Source organism: Lissotriton vulgaris, chromosome 1_2 (genome assembly GCF_964263255.1).
Source record: "Lissotriton vulgaris chromosome 1_2, aLisVul1.2, whole genome shotgun sequence".
In the NCBI taxonomy this organism is placed as follows: Eukaryota; Metazoa; Chordata; class Amphibia; order Caudata; family Salamandridae; genus Lissotriton; species Lissotriton vulgaris.
Window position 1 is genome coordinate 168,997,361 of NC_141686.1, and position 22,725 is coordinate 169,020,085.

The 22,725-nt window shown below is 43.4% G+C and overlaps 1 protein-coding gene across 1 annotated transcript in view; it reads right to left on the minus strand.

The window, feature by feature from the left end:
* LOC147734768 (uncharacterized) overlaps positions 1-20,911 on the minus strand; it is a 265,703-nt gene extending 244,792 nt beyond the window's left edge. Inside the window, exon 1 of the mRNA XM_086953050.1 lies at positions 20,815-20,911. The gene's annotated coding sequence lies outside the window, so the exon portion shown is untranslated. The remainder of the gene's footprint in view (positions 1-20,814) is intronic.
* Positions 20,912-22,725: the final 1,814 nt, after the last annotated feature.

Sequence of the window (22,725 nt, forward strand, 5' to 3'; positions counted from 1 at the left end):
GCTTTCACCAGACACACACCACCAGTTGTCAGTGCACGCCCTCACTCTGTCTATCTATCTATCTATCTATCTATCTATCTATCTATCTATCTATCTATCTATCTATCTATCTATCTATCTATCTATCTATCTATCTATCTATCGCCCTCACTCTGTCTATATATCTATCTATCTATCTATCTATCTATCTATCTATCTATCTATCTATCTATCTATCTATCGCCCTCACTCTATCGCCCTCACTCTATCTATCTATTGCCCTCACTCTATCTAACTATCGCCCTCACTCTATCTATCGCCCTAACTCTGTCTATCTATCTATATCTATCGCCCTCACTCTATCTATCTTTCTATCTATCTATCTATCTATCTATCTATCGCCCTCACTCTATCTATCTATCGTCCTCACTCTATCGCCCTCACTCGATCTATCTATCGCCCTCACTCTATTGCCCTCACTCTATCTATCGCCCTCACTCTGTCTATCTATATCTATCTATCGCCCTCACTCTATCTATCTATCTATCTATCTATATATCTATCTATATATCTATCTATCTATCTATTGCCCTCACTCTATCTAACTATCGCCCTCACTCTATCTATCGCCCTAACTCTGTCTATCTATCTATATCTATCGCCCTCACTCTATCTATCTATCTATCTATCTATCTATCTATCTATCTATCTATCTATCTATCTATCTATCTATCTATCTATCTATCTATCTATCGCCCTCACTCTATCTATCTATCGTCCTCACTCTATCGCCCTCACTCGATCTATCTATCGCCCTCACTCTATTGCCCTCACTCTATCTATCGCCCTCACTCTATCGCCCTAACTCTGTCTATCTATCTATATCTATCTATCGCCCTCACTCTATCTATCTATCTATCTATCGCCCTCACTCTATCCATCTATCGCCCTCACTCTATCTATCTATCGCCCTCACTCTATCTATGTTTCTATCGCCCGCACATTGACCTGTCTAGACGGTAGAGCGTATTTTTTTGTCCCTGTTACTAAGGGCAGTGAGTGGTCTTTGACCCCTAGAACACTGCCTGCTGAGTCTCTCACTAAGAGCGGAGGTAGGTGTACATTTTTCTGCGGCATTCCAGCTTATTTCAGATGAAAATAGATTTGCAAAACCGACACGGACCAGCTGTTAAGGATACAGCTGAAATAGTAAAATCTGGGAGAAGTTGCGTTTTGTAAGCGAATATTTTCTCTTGAAACCCTGGGGAAGCATTAAACAGCTGAATGCACGGCGATGAGCAGCAATTGGAAGATGAGATGAGAGCCCAGTTGTTTCTAGAGCTTCAACTTAAGGACCAACCGAATGTAATCCCACGACGTTTATGTTATGTAGGAGAAATCGCAGTAAGTGATCAAGCACTGCCTGCTGAGGCTCTCACTGAGAGCGGAGGTAGTGTGTAAATCTTTCTGCGGCATTCCAGCTTATTTCAGATGAAAATAGATTTGCAAAAAAGACCCGGACCAGCTGTTAAGGAATACAGCTGAAATAGTAGAACCTGGGAGAAGTTGCGTTCCGTAAGCGATAATTTTCTCTTGAAACTCTCGGGAAGCATTAAACAGCTGCATGCACGGTCATGAGCAGCAATTAGAAGACACAATGAGAGTCCAGCCGTTTCTAGAGCTTCAATTTAAGGTTCAACTGAATTTAATCCCACAACGTTTACGTTATGTAGGAGAACTCGCAGTAAGTGATCAATTTGAATGTAAGCAGTATTTTTTTAAGCATTGTGGGTGGCAGAAATTTACAGCCTGGTGCTCCAAAAATAAAGATTTAAAAAAATAGGATCATGTAGGGGAGGCAATGGAGGAGTGGGTCAGAAAAGCACACAAGGAGGTTAAAATAACAGCGCTGGCCGTGACGTCGTAATTTTCCTGCCACCCCACTTGAACGGACTCGGCCTGACTTACTGCTGTAGTAAAAGGTTCCTTATCTTCTTTATGGGGCGAAACAGACGGCCCCATAAAGAAGATAAGAAAGCTTTTATGCCAGCAGGAAGTCAAGGAACCCAGTCTGAAAAGGACGGGGCTTGAAGAGAAAGAAGAACGTCACTAGGACCTCTTCTCCAATGGCTGTCCACCGTTTAGCATGAACGGTGACGCTAGCCAATGGAAAAGAGGGGTGGGGATTAGCCTCGCTAGTGAAAAATACTCAATATCATTAAATCTCGCCAGCTCAACTGCGCATGTGCGCAGTCTTTCGCAGGACGAGACCTAAAAAGAAGCACAAAACAACAGTATGATGTGAAAAGCTGTCCCAGTGTTGGTCTATCCCCTGCACCTTACTCAGAGTTGTGATCCATCATAGTTATCGAAATACAGGTTTTCCCTACTTTGTCCAGGGGCCAGAGGTTGTGGTGTTGCCCTCGGAGATCCCCTTCAAGATGACAGTTGCTGCCACTGGGCTGCCCGATCTTGCGCTGCTCGCCTGATGCCTGGGGAGTGAATGCCCAAAATATAGAATACAAAATGTAGACAGGCCAGAATATCGACTCCAAAATATAGATAGGCCAGAATATCGAATCACCAAAATATAGTTAGTCAGAAAATTGAAATTGGGGTAGGAAATATCGATTTCCATAATATCGAATATAAAATATCGATTTCCATAATATCAATTTTTTTTAGTGTTATGTATGGTAGTATATGTGTTAAAATTATGTATTATTTTTGTAATGTATGTTTAATTTTTTTAAAGTAATGAATGTTATGTAATATAATTTTTGCCTAATTTAATTCTGTAGCGGGTTGTGGGTTTATAGGGGAATAAGGTGGGAAGTAATTTAATTATAGTAAATTAAATATTAATTTTTATTTATATGTATTGATAATTCAATGATTTGATAATTAATCACTAATTGGTAATGAATTTCTGTTAATTGGTAATTTTTATTCATTGGTAATTAATTTGTATTAATTCATTTATTGCTAATTATGTTATTTGTATTATTTATTTTTTGAAGCGTGTTGTGGGTTTATAGGGGAATAGGGTAAGAAGTAATTTAACTGTAATAAAGTAAATATTTATTTTTATTTATATGTATTGATAATTAATTGCTTGATTATTAATTAGTAATTCATTTTTATTAATTGGTGATTACTTTTTATTAATTGGTAATTAATTTGTATTAATTGTTTAGTTGATAATTATATTAATTGTATTTTTTATTATTTGGAGCAGGTTGTGGGTTTATAGGGGAATAGGGTGGGAAGTAATTTAATTGTAATAAAGTAAATATTTATTTTTCTTTATATGTATTGATAATTAATTGATAATTAATTATTAATTGGTAATTAATTTATATTAATTGGTAATTACATTTTTTAATTGGTAATTAATTTGTATTGATTGGTAAATATTTTTAATTAATTTTGTATTGGTATTGATAATTAATGTAATCTTATTTTAATATTAAATCATTACTTTCCTGACTGTTGCGCTCTCTGGAGTGGGAATAGTAATTTTTACTCCTTTGCTATCCAACGCTTTCCCTACTGCTGCACTCCCTGGAGTGGGAATAGTAATTTTTACCCATCCGCTATCCAACGCTTTCCCTACTGTAGCACTCACTGGAGTGGGAATAGTAATTTTTACCCCTACGCTAGCCAACGCTTTCCCTACTGCTGCACTCACTAAGGTGGGAATATTCATTTTTACCCTCCCGCTATCCAACGCTTTCCCTACTGTTTCACTCACTGGAGTGGGAATAGTCATTTTTACCCCTGTGCTATCCAACACTTTCCCTACTGTTGCACTCACTGGAGTGGGAACAGTAATTTTTACCCTCCCGCTATCCAACGTTTTCCCTACTGTTGCACTCTTTGGAGTGGGAATAGTAATTTTTACCCCTACACAATCCAACGTTTTCCCTACTGTTGCACTCTTTGGAGTGGGAATAGTAATTTTTACCCCTACACTATCCAACGCTTTCCCTACTGTAGCACTCTTTGGAGTGGGAATAGTCATTTTTACCCCCTACTATCCAACAAATTCTCTACTTTTTTTTACATTACATTTATTATTTTTACATTTTAAGATTTTTTACATTATTTTAAGTATATTTTATTTAATTGTTTTTAATATTGAATGACTTTTATATTATTTTTACTACATTTAAAAAATTCGATATTTTAGTTAACTATATTTTAACTATCAATATTTTGGATTCGATATTTTAGTACTTACCTGTTTGTAGATAGGGATTCTATATATTGTACTTCGATATTTTGGAGTCGATATTTTAGGCATTCTATATTATGTCCCTCGATATTTAGTCACTGAACCGCCTGGGGGCTGCCCTGGTTGACAGAGATCGCTGGGATTCGACCCCGTCTTGAATATGCCAGGGATTTGCCAGGAAGTGTCTCTCCGTGTGAGGCCCATACCGAGAGAGAACGATTTTCCGTCCAGACAGACTGACTCAGGCCAAAGACACCTCTTGAGTATGACCTTCACTGCCCGGGCTATGCCTACCTGAGCCTCAGGCGCCGCTATTTTGGGACACGCACAACTTTTGGCCGAAGGAGCACGGGCCTCGTTGATCAGCCCAGGCCTGTTTATCGCCTTTGACCTGATGCCTCCTGCTCACAGGGGAGGTAAGAGACACAATGGCTACAGCAGGGGGCCCCAAGCCATCCATTCTGCACAAACTGTCAATGTTTGCCCACTCCAAGCCTGACGAAACCGAGGGGAAGCAGGAAGATGCAGAGGCAAAGCAGCATTCTGACTACGGGGGCCCGATACTGGCGGACATAATGGAAGTGATCCAGGGGATCCGTACGGCACTGGAACACAAGATCGACACCGTCTCAATTGATGTCAACCTGATCTGCACTGATCTGAAGAACATGAGGGAACGGGTTAAGGTGAACAAAGGCTCTATCACCACGCTCACAACCTCCACAACATGGCTGTATTCGGTGGTCAAGCAACTGCAGGCCCAGACAATTGATCTTGGTGCTCGACTGGAAGATTACCAAGGGTGCGCAAGGAGAAACATGCGTTTCCTTGGGGTTCCCGAATGGGTGGAGGGGCAGGTCACCGAACTGTTCTTGGAGGACCTGATCCAAAATCATCTGCAACCTTGGTCTCTCTCCAACTACTTCTCCATTGAACGTGCCAACAGCGTGCCTAGGGGCCCTCCGAAACCGGACCCCCCAGCTCCTCCCATTCTGGTGCGGATCTTCAATTTTCGGGATCGAGACATCATCCTCCGGGCCGCGAGAAGTGACCACCCTTGAAACTCGAGAATTCAGTTATCACCTTTTTTCCGGACTTCACCTATGAAGTGCAACAGAGGCGCCGCTCATTTCTGGAAATAAAGCGTGCTCTCAGGGGACACATCTGAAGTATGCCATGCTCTTCTCTGCAAAGTTACGTGTACAATCGACTTCTTCCAGTCCCCGAAGGAGGCATGGGACTGGCTGGAGGGGTGGCGTTCCTCCATGGACCAGGATGGCGCTTCCCGGGATCACCCCCACAAATCCGACCGTACTCGTGAAAGGATTGGCTGACTCCAGGCGGTACAGGTTTTGGCAGACTTAACACAAACTGGGGGTTCAGGCCTTGTGTTTGGTGACTTGCAACAATATTGACTGTGATCCCCTGGTCACACTCCTTGGTTGTGATGGGATTGACTAATTGCCTATTGGTCCACAGGTACGAATTCTCCCAGGGAACTTGATAATGTTTAATTGAGGCTTGGTTTTCTGGGGGAGGGAGAGATGGGGGGACATATGACCTGGAGTGATTGGGATTCCGGACTTCCGATTTGAGGCTACAGGATTCTTTGGGCTCAGTTCAGGGCAACTATACTGATTCTTTTGGGGGGGGGGGGGGAAGAAGGTTTAATCTTGGGTTGATTGGTTGTGTAGTGTTCCCCTCCGATTGGTTTTCGTTATGGGTATCCAAGCCCTCTGCAAATTGGGGAGGTGGGAAGTTCTGAGTCCCTCGTTGCAGGGAGGCAGGGTGGGGGGTTCCAGAGCGTGTTATATTGAGTTTTTTGTGGGGGATTTCTGTTTTATTTTTTGAGCAATTTGTCTGTGACGATTATGCATAAGTGTAACATGTTCATTGGCATCCATACCTCCTTTAAAGGCAGACTCCTGTTATGTATCCAAGTAGGCACTACAGTTTCCTGGGCCTGGTGGGAGGAAGAACTCCTGATCTTTGATCCTAATGAGTGATACTTCCATAGTCTCTACCCCCCTGGGCCGACTCAAAATAATTACCTGGAATGTGAACGGTCTGGGCGACTGAATTAAAAGGGGACTAGTTCTGCAATATCTGAAACGACACGCCCTTGATCTCGTACTTCTTCAAGAAACACATATCCCTGGTACCACATACAACGCATTGAACTGCTGGGGCTACAAACTCCTTGCACGCGCGTGTTACACTAGGGGATCCAGAGGGGTTGGCATCCTAGCTCGCTCCAACTTCCCTTTCAGGTCAATACAATTTCATGCAATCCGGCTGGGAGGTTTGTCACAGTCTCCGGATGTTGAGAAGGCCGCTATCTCAACGTGACCTGAATATACATATCCCCCAAATTTCATTCCTCCACCCAGACCACTCTAGGCCCTCATATGCTGAACCTACCAGAGGGGGACATCATATTAGGGGGTGACTGTAACGCCGCCCTAGTTGGAGACTTGGATCGTTTACCGCCCCAACGTACTGAACCACAGGGGTAACTCTTGACAGACTTTTTAATGGCCCTAGAACTGGTTGACACGTGGCGTACACAGCATCCCTCAGATAGGCAGTACACCTTCCTTTCTGGGGTCCAATGGAGCCTTTCACTTATTGATTATCTTTTTTGCTCAGCTTCACAGCATTCTATGATTGGTGGCATAACCTTTCTGCCTAGGGGCATATCCGACCACTCTCCGATTCTGGCTCATTACGGTGGAGTTCCCTTCTACTCTTGTTGGGATATGGCCCTTAATCCTTGGTGTCTCTGAGTCCCGGAGATACGGGACAAGCTGATAAAGGCCACGTCTGAATACTTTGCAGAAAACGAGGGCTCCGTCGACTCATATGTCACGATTAGAAGACATAGAACTAGAGGTGAACACTCTCGAACACGACTTAATCGAGTCCACCTCCCCATACACTTCCCACAGACTTGAGGTAAAGCAAAGGGAATACCACGGTATAGTCAAGGAGGCGGCTCAGGCACACTACCGCTCTACTCAATACCGGGTATACGAAATAGAAGACAAGGCCAGTAAGCTGTTGGCGTGGTTAGACAAGCAGGAATCGGCCAGTAGATGGGTGGCTGAAATTATTGCCCCTTGCGAAGAAGCGCCTCTATGTCCTCACATTCACTTCCACCCTTCCACTCAGGAAGAAGCCGCTGACCTACTTTCGACCCTCCCCCTGCTGAGGTTAGATCCCCAGGATGGTGTTGACCTTGACACTCCCCTTTATCATGAGGGGGTATCAAAGGCAATTGGGGCACTGCGCTCTGGAAAGGCTGTGCATCCTAGTGGCCTTCCAATCGAACTCTATAAGGCCACTACAATATATACCTGATACGTATGTATGGTGAAAGCGCAGACCATGGGAGTTTGCCTGAGACACAGCGCTTGACACTCCCCTTTATCATGAGGGGGTATCAAAGGCAATTGGGGCACTGCGCTCTGGAAAGGCTGTGCATCCTAGTGGCCTTCCAATCGAACTCTATAAGGCCACTACAATATATACCTGATACGTATGTATGGTGAAAGCGCAGACCATGGAAGTTTGCCTGAGACACAGCGCTTGGCTAACATTGCAGTCATCCACAAACAAGGGAAACCACCAGACCACTGCGGTACATAACGACCAATATCCCTCCTCGACCCAGAGGTCAAAATCCTGGCTAAACTTCTGGCCCTTCGCCTATCGCCCCACCTCCACAAACTAATACACCAATCCGGCTTCATGCCAACAAAAAATCCGGCGTTAAACCTCCGTCGCCTTTTTGGAGTATTGGGCAGAGCCTCCACCATTCAAGAAGACGCGGTTATCGTGTCCCTGGACGCTAAAATGGTGTTCAACATGGTGGAATTGCCTTTCTTGTGCTCCTCCCTGGAACAATACATTTTATGTCCTGGGTGCGTTTATTATATGTCAAACCTTTGGCCCGCATTTCGGTAAATGGTGGCAGATTGGCGATTTTTGAGCTGGGGAAGGGCACGAGGCAGGGCTGCCTCCGGTCACCGCTGTTTGCTCTAGCGCTGGAGCCCCTTGCGGTATGGATCAGGGGAGACCCTTCTATTTGTGGCCTGAATTGGGCCCTGGACTGGTCAGACAGAATATCCATCTATGCCAACGATATTCTTTTATACCTGGCCAAACCATGATCTTCGCTCCACGAGGTGCTCCACAGTCTCACTGTTTTCCAGAAATACTCGGGCTTTACAATCAGCTGGGACAAGTCATTAATGTATGTCCTCAGTGGAGATGCCCCCCCCACAACTTCCTCCAGGTTGCACGGCTAGCATAGTCACTGAGGGCTTCTGCTACCTGGGTATCTATATTATTTCCAAGACACAAGGGAACCCACTAGGTAAGCAAGGACCTAGGGTATCAATCTAATTAAACAACAGCGGTCCTTGACAGATGGAGATAAACATTAGAATAATTATAGGCTACAATGTGCGCTATATTAAACATGAAGTCCAGTCGGACTTTGAAATTTATTTGATACTGAAATTAGTAAAAATAAACAGACAACAATAAAGCAGTGGGACACAGTCCTGTATCCACAAGGCTAGACAAACAATTCACAATACAGATAACTAGGGATTTTCAGGCAATTGAAAAGTGAAGGAGCAAATCATTTTTTGAATCTGTTTGCTTCACAAATGTAGAAAAAACATGATTTGGCACAAAGTTGAGAACTGGTGTTTAGACTACATAAACTGTCGATGGCGTTTCGATCCAGCTACAATTATGGATCATCATCAGGACAATCAATGATTTGCCTGAATTAAAGCCTGTATTTACAAGGAGAAACAAAGGGACACATAAAACGCTGATTAGCAAGCTGCGTTACTCACAGAACCAAAAGCAGTAAGGTGACCATACCATGCTTAAGGTGGTACCTGCCATTCGTGTAAATAAGTGTCAGGCAAACAGTGCCAGACAACCACGGCGCATGTGCAAAAACCTTTCAGTGCATAGAGACGCATTTGGACAAAAAGCACAACCAACCGTGTGTGATAGTATCAACCAAGTGTCAGTCGTATTCAGATATCGGACGTGATCAATTTACACTATTAGAAGCCGAAGCGGTGAGATAGTTACCTCCGGGGCGGTATAGATGGGCAGCCGGGGCGGGTGAAAATCTCGGAAGGTAGGGCTGCCGGATATTAGAGCCTGGGAAAGTTAAGCCCGGAATTAATAATTAGCCAAGTGAAACGGACGAGGAAGGTAAGGGTCTGGGTCATGGAGCTTACCTCTGGGTGAATAGTTGATTCACTGGTTGAGCGAAACGTGATGGGGAAGTTAAAACCAGGAGCGAACCTAAGGGGGTTAAATTCCTAATTAATAACGACCCAGTCAAAGGGGCAAGGAACCGCCGGGGTCTGAGGATGGGGCTTTCCTCAGGGTGAGTTGTAAGTTCTCTCGATTGCGTGAATCGATATGGGGATGTGGTATTCAACCACGCAGCTACGGAGGTGCAAGAACAGCAGAGGTTACGAGGACCCGCTTGCCAAGGATTTCGAGGGTCTAGGATGCGAAGCCGATTGGACGGTTAGGCACCTGCAGGGAGGGAAGGGAGTGTGAGTGAACCGCTACCATGCGGGACAGTAAGGGGATAGGGTCTTGCCAGCCTGTTAAGATAACGGGGGCTGCTTACCAGATAAGGTGCAGGTCTCGCAGTCGGCTGCATGTGGTGGGGACCTATAATAAGGCATCTGCGGGAATTAATTACAAATTAGCAACCGCACCTTGTTGCAAGTTGCACCGCAAGAAATGACCACGGAAGAGAGACCCGCTTACCTCAAGTTCAATGTGGAACTTCCACAACCATCCTATCTACTTCCTTCTGAAGTGGGCTCTTACTGTATCCCCTTGTCTTGTGCTGTGTTGTCACGTACCCCCCTTTTCTCAACAACATATAGCATGTCTGTCCCTCCTCCAGTGTACTCACTAGAATACATTCAGAAAATTTGCGAAGGCCCCTCGCTATTCTCGGACACCACCGACAGCACCCCCTCCACTGTACCATCGGCCCTGCCCGACCAATTAGAAAAATTAAAGAAAAAATATGTACGCCTAGAGTTAATGACTCTCATGTTAAGGCAGTACCTAAAAGCAGAAATCATTCCAATTGGGCTTATAGTAAGGAACATTCCCGGTATTTGTACCGATAACCCCAAATACATCACTAGCTTTAGCCATATCGGTACAACTTGCTCAAGACATTGGCTTGTTTTAGGTATTGAGATAGCTACGGAAACACTTGCTACTTATTAGCCGAAATTGAAGAAATCGAGAAGAAAATCAAAGACGACAGTCTAGTTCCCGATACCAAAAAACTCTTGGACCAGGTGCAGAAAACAGTGGACAAGTTCTATAGTATTGAGCAAAACAAAAAAACAAATAAAGTTAAAAAAGACATTAAGTCCTTTCATATTGAGACTGCATATCCTTACCTTCAGAAAGATTTTTATTTAAATCGCACTTATTCCAACCCACGTAACTCTAGACCTTGGGGTCGTTTCAACCAGCGTCAAACGTTGGTCGGGTTCTCTGACTCTTCTGTAGACCAATCTGATAATTCAGATTCCAGTGACAACTCTGGCCCTTCAAATAGGAACCCTGCTCCTAATAGGAATAATTTTTTAGACAGAGGCCAATCCAATACACCAGCCAGAGGCAGAGCCAAACGAGTTCCCCGTTGGCACAACCCTCCCGGGAAGGGCCAGACCAGACAGAAATTCTTCCAGTGGTAGGCACCAACATGAGGGATACTCAGATTCTCCCCATTTTCAACCTATCCACACACACTCTATCGAGTGTTGAATCTTCACTTCTTAGCAAGGGCCTTTCCTTTGTGCCGACAATACGCACTGATTTTTTAGAGCTCCAAACAGAACTTCTCCGGTTTTTCCGGAAGGTTCGCCTGGATGCCTTTTTCCAAATGAACCCCACACCCGTGGTTGCTTCCAACACCCCATTCAGACCACCGTCCGCCTTTTCCCCCACAGCCGGGATGGTACCATCAGAGGTCATTACCTTTGAAAAAATGGTCACAAAGGATCTAAACATATTGAAGGAAACTAAAAAATGCATTCCTTATAACCTGCCATTAGCAGAAAAGAAGGCCATTCAATCATTGAGAAATTTGGACACACTTATCATCAAAAGTGCGGACAAAGGGGGGGGCATTGTCCTGCAGAATAGAGATGCATACACTGCAGAAATTCTAAGACAACTGTCCAACCCCGACCACTACATGAGGCTTCCCACCAACCCCACTAAGGAACTACAGATTCTTATTTTGAAAGTCACCACAGAGGCCCTTGAACTAGGAATCATCAACCAGAAAGAGTTCCAGTTCCTTAACACTAAATCACCTAGAATGCCTGTAATCTACACCCTCCCCAAGGTACATAAGAGCATATCTGATCCCCCAGGACGCCCGATTGTGTCGGGTTGTGGTTCTATTCTTGAACCTTTGGGTAAATACGTTAACTTCTTTATCAAAGATTTCGTACCAGATACCCAGTGCTATGTCAGGGACAGCATGGCCATGGTGAACCTAATTGAAGACACACCCTTCACCGTAGGCGATCAGCTATTGTGTACAATGGATGTTGAGTCCTTGTATACAAACATCCCCCAAACTGCTGCGCTGTTGGTCATACGTGACATCCTTGAAACTAGACCCAGACCTCATCGTGTTCCCACTGTCTTCATCCTTCAACTGTTGGAAATTTGCCTGACTAAAAACTTTTTCTCTTTTGACCAGCAGTACATTCAACAAGTGAAAGGTACTTCCATGGGGGCAATTTTTTCCCCCAATCTGGCAATATTATTCATGGACCAAATTGAGACCAACTCCATTTTAACCCCTTCTAATCCATTTTCGTCTGGCATTTCAATCTGGAGACGATATATCGATGAATATTTTTTTAATTTGGAACAATGATGTTGACAGTTTGAATCAATTTATTCATTGGCTCAACAACAACTGCTGTGGACTTACATTCACTAGCACAGTTGACCCCCAATCCATCCCCTTCCTGGACCTTAACATATATCATCTTGATGGCTCTCTACACACAAGATTATATCGGAAACCCACAGAAAGGAACACATTGTTATCTTATAACAGTAATCACCCGAGAGCCCTTAGGGATTCCTTGCCCTACTCCCAGTTTTTCCGTATCAGACGGAATTGTTTTGCCAAGGAAGATTACTTCAAAGAGGCTGCAGTCTTATCAGAGAAGCTCAAAAATAGGGGCTACCCCAATAGGCTGGTTAGAACAGCTGTCAAACGGGCTTGGTACTGCGCGAGGGAGGTCCTCCTCTGCCCTAAAGAAAAAGAATCTAACTCCAGGATAGCCTGTGTAACCACGTTCTCCACCTGCATCGAATGCGACGAAAAAAAGCATAATCAAACATTGGCCAACCCTAAACGTAGGTGCCTTGCATTTTGACCGTCCCCTGTTTGCCTTAAAGGAAAAGTTCCAATCTTAAGGACCATTTGGTCAGAGCTGCTTTACCCAACCTCCCTACTTTGGGCACAATAGACTCCATGTGGACTCAAACACCATTAGTGGGACATGCCAAATGTGGTTCTTGTAACGTCTGTGATTTTACCATTGAAGGCAAGTCATTTGTATTCAATAAAGTAACTGTCCACTGTAAGAGTTTTACCAACTGTAATAGCAGTGATGTAATTTATCTGATCCATTGCCCTTGTAAATTGATATATTTTGGACAAACTAGGCAAAAAATCAATAAAACAAATGAGACAAGGGCTTTTAGTTGAGGGAAATGCTGGGCGCACTGCCCACGTGAGTAACCCAGGAATGGATAAGATGGGGTGCATTCAGGTGAGGGGAAGAAAAGCCCTAAACCCCTCCAAACATGTGTGCCGTGACAAAAAATCAAGACAAGGATTTGTCAGCACCGCAGTCAAATTCGCTGCAAGACCCCCAACGCCCCATTGGTGGATCACTTCACCGAAAAAGGACACACAGACAATGATTTGAGATGGACTGTCCTTAAATCTGTGAAGCTACCGCCACGTGGAGGCGATATTGGACTCCTAATGAACAGAGAGGAACTTAAAATGATTCTACTTATGTACACCATGAGGAGTGGACTCAATCGCAATGAGGACTGGACCTCACTTCTTTGACAATGTATTTCTAGCTTTTGATCAGTGCCTGCCTAATCTGAATTGCTCAATGTAATTGTTTTTATAAATGACAGTGTGATTTTAAGTCACTTGCATGTTCTGGAGCAATCACATCATTACCACCTTTGTGTCTAATTTGTAGTGCACACCCCCCACAAAACCACTTCTTTTTTCCCCCCATTGCACCGTTCCAAGATGGCTACCTTCCTGCATCAATGGTGGGACTGTCCAGTTCTTCAACATTATTGGAATAAGATTTTATCTACCATGTCCCAAATATTTCTGAAACCAATAGAATCCTCCCCTAGACGTTGCATTTTAAATATCTGAGATGCAACCGACCTCAACCGCACTGAACAATTATGGGTCTCCCTAGGCTGCATTATTGCAAAACGTAACATTGCCAGAACATGGAAGGAAGGAATTGTACCCAGATGCGCAGATTGGGCTGAGGACATGGACTGGTGTATGTAGGCTGAGAGGGTGATATATACAAGAGTAGTGGCTGCTCAGGCAAATGGACTACAATATGGGGCCCATGGAACGAGCACAGAGGACTCCCTTTGTACTCCCTTTGCGGCTGCTGCCCCTTATAATGTGGACTTGGAGCCACCTTAAGGATTGGATGTCTCTGCATGTCCATATTGTTCACTTTATTGTTTATTTTAATTCCCTTCGTTGTACATGATAAATATCTATTTTACGTTATGTGCTAATCCTGACAATTGCTCTTTTTTAGGTTGTTGTTTTTATTGTATTGTTATTTTGTGTTTCTCTAATAAAAAGATTTATTAAAAAAATTATGTAAAACATTTAGTAAAATTGTAGCAATAAATTGAAATAGCATAAAATTATCTAAAAATGTAATTTTCAGAATTCTGTAGCCTACAAATATAAGTCAGAAAAGGCAACATACATCCAATCACAAAAGGGGAAACTAGCATTAAGTAATTGTGACTAGACTGATAGTAATGACATCTTCTAGCCAACCACAATTTCTCAAAATCTATTAAACAGATTTACACAAAATCACAAAAAGCACAATTTGTAGACCAAGAGCTAGATACATGACAAATCTGAGGTTATTCCTTTGATCGTTTTTTGCTATAGCTGTGTCTAAAGAAGTGTATAGAAAGTGGTATTTTGTATTTTGAGAGACCCCTTTTGTTCTCAGTCCCCGGTGGAGGGATCACCCCAAAAGTCTTCATACCCAAACTAGTCATCAAGTAGCACTTTTTTGGAACGCTTCAGTGAGATTCATCCACAGTGCCAAAGTTATTAGCAATACAAAAAACGCTTTTCCTATGGAAAAGAAATCCTAACTATAACTATCTAGTGGTGACTATGACCAGGTAATCTATATATATTCTCTGAAAACAAACAAAGGTTAAAGTAAAGTTACAGCTGGTGAATATGTCAGTGACAATATTAACGTTTTGAACTAAACAAAAATAAATCACCATTTGGTATCATAGCTAACTGTAACTGTAACCCCTACCATGTACTGTTTATGACCTCACATATTACATCACTCATCATTTATGACATCACTGATGACATCAATGCTGTTTTTTTAATTAAGGGGGTGCATGGCCCTCCCCCCAAGTCTTATTAGGCCGTAGGGACTCCATCCCCCAGTACCACTACTAAAAGTAAAGGGGAGAGGGGCCGTGTCCCCCCCCTTCCAGAGGCTTTTCTGGCCTCAAGGACCCTATCCCCCACGGCCCACATTTCTTGAATGTGGTTGCCCTGGTGTCAACTCAGGGCACACATCATATACTCATTGAGGATGCGGGTGAAGCCTCTAGGAGCCCACTGGCCCAGCTGGCTCCTCACATGCTGCGGGAGCCAGCATTACTCCTACCTGCAAAGAACAGCTACTAATGATGCTCCCTCTGGGCTGGCGCAATATTTCGATCTGTTTCTCTGCCCGCATCTGTGAAGGCAAAGAAACAGATCAAAAGTCTGCTACCAATTAGCAGGAGCATTTTTAATGCTCCCGCCTGCCAGGAACAGACTTTCGGTTTGCTCTTGCTTGGCGGGAGATTCAACAGGGCTTCCACCACGCGGAAGCACAGGCAGGGAAAGTGCTATGTCCTGGCAGTGGGATTCTGAGGACATAGCTATTGAGCCAGCCCCAGAGTCTTTAACGGCTCTTTGAGAGGGGGCACGCAGCCCCCTTCCAAGTTTTCATTATTTTTATCCCGAGTTTTGGCTCCCCGGGGCTTTAGAGGCTCGGCGAGGAGGCCGTGTGGCCCGTCTCTCCCCGTTAATATTGAAATCAGCCCCAAGGTTGGGCTTCTCTGGCCCATAGAAGCTCGGGAAGGAGGCTGTGCAGCTCTCTCCCCTTATATTCAAATTTCAGCCCCTGGGGTGGAAGTCCCGGGGCCATTATTTGCTAAGGGGGGGAAGCACATGGCCCTCTCCCCTTTTTTCATGATTTAGGTGGCCTATCCCGGACCTATGATTAATGAATGCAGCCGGCTGTCTTTTTTCCAGGAGTCTCGCCGGATTTGCAGCAATTTTTGCCCATTTATTTTTCTTTTTGGCCCAAAGGAGAATCACTCTGGTTCCCCCACCATTGGGTCCAGGTGGAAAGCGTATCCCGACCTTGCCCCATTATATATATATATATTTTTTTACTTCAGGACAGGGATCGAAGTCCCAGAGTTCTGTAAACCATGCACTAACTAGTCGAAAAGTAGCACATTTTCGAATGCGTTGTGAAGATTCGTTAAATGGGGCCAAAGTTATTAGCAACACAAGAAAAAGCTTTTCCTATGGAACAAAATACCTAACTATAAAAACCAGTGGGGACTACCACAGGGAGCTAGATAGATAGATTTTATTTATTACAATATTCTGGCAGATCACTTATTCTGTCAAGCCTTCCAAAATATTTCTAGCAAGAACTATTACAGTGCAAATCTTCTAACCACAGGGTTAGTCAAAAGGGGTAATAATGACTAAAGTTCTTGACAACAAAAGTAATCTGTGAGATTCCATGTAACAAAATACATATCAGCAGGATTTAGTATGGTGTAGTAACAATCCACCCCTAAGAAAATTACAACATTGCACAAATTTACAGTGGTTGAAACAATACCAATTCTCTCCTATGGGGAAATGATATACATATAGTGTACATTTTCTATCAGTCCACTTTGTTTGAGTGGCTCACCAACGTGAAAGCCATTGCCTTGACAGTGAGTGGTCAGATTCCATATAAGACAATACCTGCCTACAGGCTTTAGCAGGGTATAATAACAACCCACTCTTAAAAGTTTTTTAGATTTAACACACGCTTTTCACAATAAATAATCCACACCTACTGCCTTTGTCACAACTTTTCATTATATACAGATCAGACTTATCATTTCTCAATGAACCTATAGGCTTTACCATTGGCCATAACCAGCTCATGCCTAATGTATTTAGCGTAAACCTTCACGCCATGGAACCATCAGGCATAAAGTCGTAAAACTAAAACAGTATTCAACGTTCCAGTCGGCAAAGCAAAATACTATTTTCCTTAAAAGGGCGTAATACGGATTATCATAGTGGAAATCTTCTATTTCCACAGTTTATCAGAGCGAGTAGACAACAGCCATAGCCTTATCCACTATTGTAATCTGTGGCATTCCATGTAACAAAATATCTCTCTACAGGCTCTAGTACAGGGTAATAACAATCCACCTTTAAATGCATATTGTATTTACCAAAATTATTTAGGCAATAAATGTCAGGCCACTGCCTTTATCATAACTTCTTGTAATAAACAGATCAGGACTTTAGTTTTAATCATTGGTTTGCCACCATAGCCAATTGAGCCCTGATGTATTCAGCATAAGCTTTCCCACTCGTAAAAAGTGCGATACAAGCACACAACTTCTGCCCACATGCTGTGCCTGGAAAATAAATATGTGGGTGGAGTCTAACCCCTCTCTAAGACTTATGTCTGAATGCACTTTTTCAGTTGATCACATAAGGGAAGCAACAGTTGTGTTGTCCAGCCAGACCTAAAAAGAGCAGCACGTATGTGAGTGAAAGACAAAGAGGAAAGGATAGGTAGCTCTGGGGCCTGGAAGTGAACCAATAAGATTCCTGCAGAGCCACATAAAGCTGGGACTTCAAACTTAGAGCCAGGGGCACCAGATACTTGCCAGATTTACACGAGCCAGCTCTGTGGTGCATATTTGTCAATAAAGCTGATCATGTGCGGCCCATCAAGGAGGCCTGAATTATTTTATTCCTTTTCAGAAAACAGCTAAATTCTGGCACTGGTAGTTTTGTTTCTAACAAAGAATGGGCTAAAAACATCAGCGCGCAAAGTGGGGTCTAAAGCTGTCATGTCTCACGGCCATTGGAAAACTGTGCATAAGGCAGCAGAAAACGAGACGCAGATGTCCTATAAAGAAGACATCATAAATCTTGAGAGACATAGGGTGTTAAAAAGATTGTAGCACCCTGATACTGCTGGGTCTGGTGGCTTAGTGGACTAATGCATCCACTGCAGGGGGCTGTGTTTAACCTTATGGTCACAGGTTCAAATCCCAGTGGGTCAACTCAGCCTTTCATCCATCTGAGGTTGATAAAATGAGTACCATTGAGTTGGGTAGCAATAAACATCTGTTATTCACCACCAAGAGACCTATGGGTGAACGTGCGCTTTACAAACACACATATTATGTTATACTGCGACTGACCGTAATTCTCTCTGAAAGTGACAATTAGACCAACCCTCTCTCCATCAAACTACCCAGCGCACTCTACTTTTCTAGGGTCTTTGCTCATCCCAGCCAGGATTTTCCGTTGCATTCTGGGACTTGTAGTCCTCTTGTATCCATTTTTAAATCCATGCCTACATCAGGCCCGGCTCCAGGAATTTTTATTTTGGTGGGCCAAAGGTGCATTTGGGTCGGCCACTCTGGGCTCGATTTGTCGTATGTAGTCTAGTCTAGTCTGGACATTTGTATTGCGCACATATCACATCCAAGGGAGTCTCATGGCGCATGCAGTCCTGAAAACGAGGTGAGCCGTAGATAGGTTTAGATATATGTCTAGGCAGGTCTGCATCAGGGCCCTCCTTTATCTATTCTTAGTCTTACAAGGCCCAGTAAAATGTACTCTTTTCCAAATCTCTTTCTAAATATTATGACTCTCAAAAAGTGTTTTTTCCATGTAATGTTTCTTTGATGGGAAGAGGAGGTTTCTGAGGTGGGGGTATCAGGCAAGTGACACTTCACAGGCTCCCTCCACCTGACCACGGACTCTGCAACGCACTCCCTTACAGGCTTGATTATCCACTACTCCTTTCCAGTGCACCTTATCTCACAGCTGACCTTGGGCCCAAGCCCCATATCAGGCACCACCGGGCTCCACTTTCATTTTTCCCTGGTAAAAACATTAGTAAAATCACCTTCAAACTTAAAACATTGAATATAGCAGTAAATATAATTAGCACACATTTTAAAGAATATTCCACAGTAGCCCTTATGACCCGACTGCTAATGAAATAAACAAAAACAGAAAGGCCATGACTGGGCCGGCTTCAGCACTGATGCGAAAGTCTTTTTTGGCGCCGCACCAGTAACCTCTTTCTCCATAAATACCTTTACTACCACCTTCAAACAGTGCCCCTCATCCCTCCATAGCCCCCCCTATTGACCTCCTCCTCGGATTCCCTCACTGCCACATACCACAAGTGCCCCTCATCTCCCCATAACCCCTCCCCCTTATGACCTCCTCCTCAGATTTCCTCACTGCCACCCTCCACCAGTGCCCCTCATCTCTCTGTAGCCCCTCCCCTTCATGACTTCCTCCTCAGATTTCCTCACTGCCACCCTCCACCAGTGCCCCTCATCTCTCTGTAGCCCCTCCCCTTCATGACTTCCTCCTCAGAATCCCTCACTACCACCCTCCACCATTGCCCCTCATCTCTCTGTAGCCCCTCCCCTTCATGACTTCCTCCTCAGAATCCCTCACTACCACCCGCCAACAGTGCCCCTCATCTTTACGTAGCTCCTCTCTCATATGCATTTCATTTGTTGTATAGCGCTACTCATATCAGTGTAGTGTGTGTCAGTACTTCACATCACGCACATATTATACAGGGACAATGAATCATATAAGTATGTAAATCAGTCTACAGTGAATGTCACATAAGCCAATGAGGATTACAAGGTGTAGGAATCATATGTCGTCCATACTGGTGGGCAGTATATTTTAAGAGGGTTTGGTCTGGGGAAACACAACCGTAGGATTTAAAGAGCATTCCATGGGGGTCAGCCTTACTGATAAAAATGTATATCTGCCCAAACATACTCATTTTAGCAACATTAGAATAATGAAAGACTGAGGAAGATCTAACTAGATCACAAAACAAAAAAAGCGAAGTTCTAACTATACCATTTATGTTTGTAGGCAGCTCTTTGGTGACAGTTCATTGGTCACTGTCCTATGTTAGGATTGTAACTTCTGAACTGCATGTAACACAAGGATCTCTGTGACAAAGGCAGTAACTAACCCACTGAGCTTCCACATAAAATACAGTTCATCTGCATTTAAAAACTCCTAACAGACAAATGATTGCTCTCCAGCAGGATCATTAATCACCAGCGTTATCTGGGCATTTTGTATTGTCTTATTATTGTCCTGCATCGGCCATGATAATGATAAAAACTATTCAAATGAAGCGCACACAAATTATGTGTCCTGCTGGGCCTTTGCAGATTTTTAAAAGAAAAACAAATAGTAACACATTCTCTTACCTACTACTAGTCAAACTTTGTGTCACAGCCTGATGTGATAAGCAGCTGCAGGGGTCAGGAAAGGTGAATAGGAATAAACAAATTTATTTTCTACTGCGCTGCATAGAAAAAGAAATGTGCACGCAGCAGAACAGTGGGCAAAGATTACACATGTCAAAGGATTTGTAGCCTTTGGCCATGTGGAGAGGAAGGGGCGAAAAAATAAAGAAAGCCTCGTTAACATGTAAGTGGTCTTTGGTCTGTGTGTGTGTGTGGGAAGCGATCTCAGCCCGGGCACACGCACACGCACACACAGACAGCCCTTTGAGCCCAATGCCGTTGTGCGCCTGCCTGGAAGCCCTCACTGCGGGGGCCAAGGCTTCTGTGTGGTGGGCCTGGCCCACCCGCTAGAACCGGGCCTGGCCCACATGCAAAGAAAATGCCTGTACTGGGTAAATTACTCATGCCGATACCTTAGAAACGTGAAACTGTGACTGACCCCAAAAAGAACCATTAAAAAAAGCATCACTTGCCATAATGTATTTTCAAAACGTGGGTTTTCTGAAAATCTGTCCGTGGATGAAGAACCCACGAAGGGTTTAGAAACTACCGTCCCTGAGACTACAGGAGGTGCAAAGTTTGGTAGCGAGGAGCCTTACCTTCTGAGCTTCAGTTGCCAAATGATTTGCCACCAGGGCCTTCCACCCCGCTTGTCTCACAGATGATGCCGAAAGGGACCGGTGAACTTTGCCCTGTGACCGTCGGGGGGCGGGCTGGCTGGATTGTATTCAGCAGCGAGCCCCTGGTTTATCATTAACGACTCGTGCACAGAGAGACAGATAGCACACTGGCTATTGTTCATGTTATCTTCTCCTCTTTGCTGGAGGACAGGTGATATTGGAAACCCTCCGTGGAAGCTTTTAGGGTCATAGGTATTAAGTTTACCAGCTCCATGTATGACGTACAACTCCAATTATGTTTGTTCCTATGAATTCTGGGACTTGCAGTCCTGTTTTTATAATGGAATAAGCAAGACTACCACTCCTAGAATTCAAATAACAAGCATTGAAAATGCAATAGGTCTCTCCCTTGTTTAAGTTAAAGCAATTCTGTTTGTAATTAGGTGGCTTTTTAGTTTTGCTTTTATTAGTGTCTTTCAAACTTTAATGTAATGTTAAGTATGCGTATATGTATATGTATGCATACATTTATATTTGTATTTATATAGATATGCAGGTGCATATATATGTTTATATATGTATGTATATATATATACACATACATATATAAATGCATATGCATATATATACATGATTACGGAAGATCTAAAGGAATTGCAAATCAGAACATCCAGGAAAGTTAAAAGACACAAATATATGGAGAAACAATACTTCAACTTGATGCAGAAACTAAGGAGCAATTCCAATTTGATAATAAACAAGGCTGATAAAGGAGGAAATATCGTGATCTGGCCTAAAGACCTCTACATGGAAGAAGCATATCGGCATCTATCGGATATTTCCTGTTATAGGAAGGGCAATTTCAGCGAAATTCGCAATTTCAAAGACCGTATTCACAAAGAACTGAATCAGTGGAAGAGGGAAGGCCTGTTAACAAAGCAAGAACATGGGTATTTGAAAATTGACAATCCGCTGTTACCGACTTTGTATCTCATCCCTAAAATTCATAAATTGGTCTCTCCAGTACCAGGTCGACCGATTATTTCAGCTCAGGGAAGCCTCATGGAGGCTATTTCAAAGTATGTTGATTTCTTTTTGCAGAATTTTGTGGTTGACCTACCCTCATACATCAAGGACACCTGGCATTTCCTTACTAAACTGAAAGAGGTAGAATGGAGAGAAGAGTATATTCTGGTGGCTCTTGACATTTGCTCCCTGTACACCAGTATAGAACATACGGATGGGCTTAATGCTGTTAGATATTTTTTGAATCAACGTAACCTCAGTTTTAAGAACCATAATGAGATGTTAATAACTATGATTAGGTTATGTTTAACGAACAATTATTTTTTGTTCAACAAGGATATTTATTAGCAACAAAGAGGGGTTGCCATGGGGGCATGTTTCTCTCCCACCTACGCGTGTCTCCACGTAGGGTGGTGGGAGGAGCATGTCCTCAGGCATATCCCTGGTTATTCCAGAAATATCATCCATTACTGGAGATTTATCGACAACATTTGTCTGATTTGGAAGGGAGATGAAAGATCAGCTAAAGATTTTGTTGAAGCCATGAATGTTAATAACCTCAATCTCTCCTTCACCTGTCAGATTAGTAAAACCAACATACAATTTTTGGATGTTGACATTTACGTCCAAAATAATGCCCTTGCCACTAAACTTCACAGGAAGAGCACAGCCGGCAACTCTATTTTGCACGCCTCTAGTGCCCATCAAAGACACCTTATAAAAAGTATCCCCTATGGGGAATTTATAAGGATGCGCAGGATATGTAGCTCTGAATCTGATCTTATCATCTGTCAGACTGAGGCCATTCAAAGAGTCTTAAAATGGGGCTACCTCATTGAAGACCTTTTGGTAGCCAAAGATAAG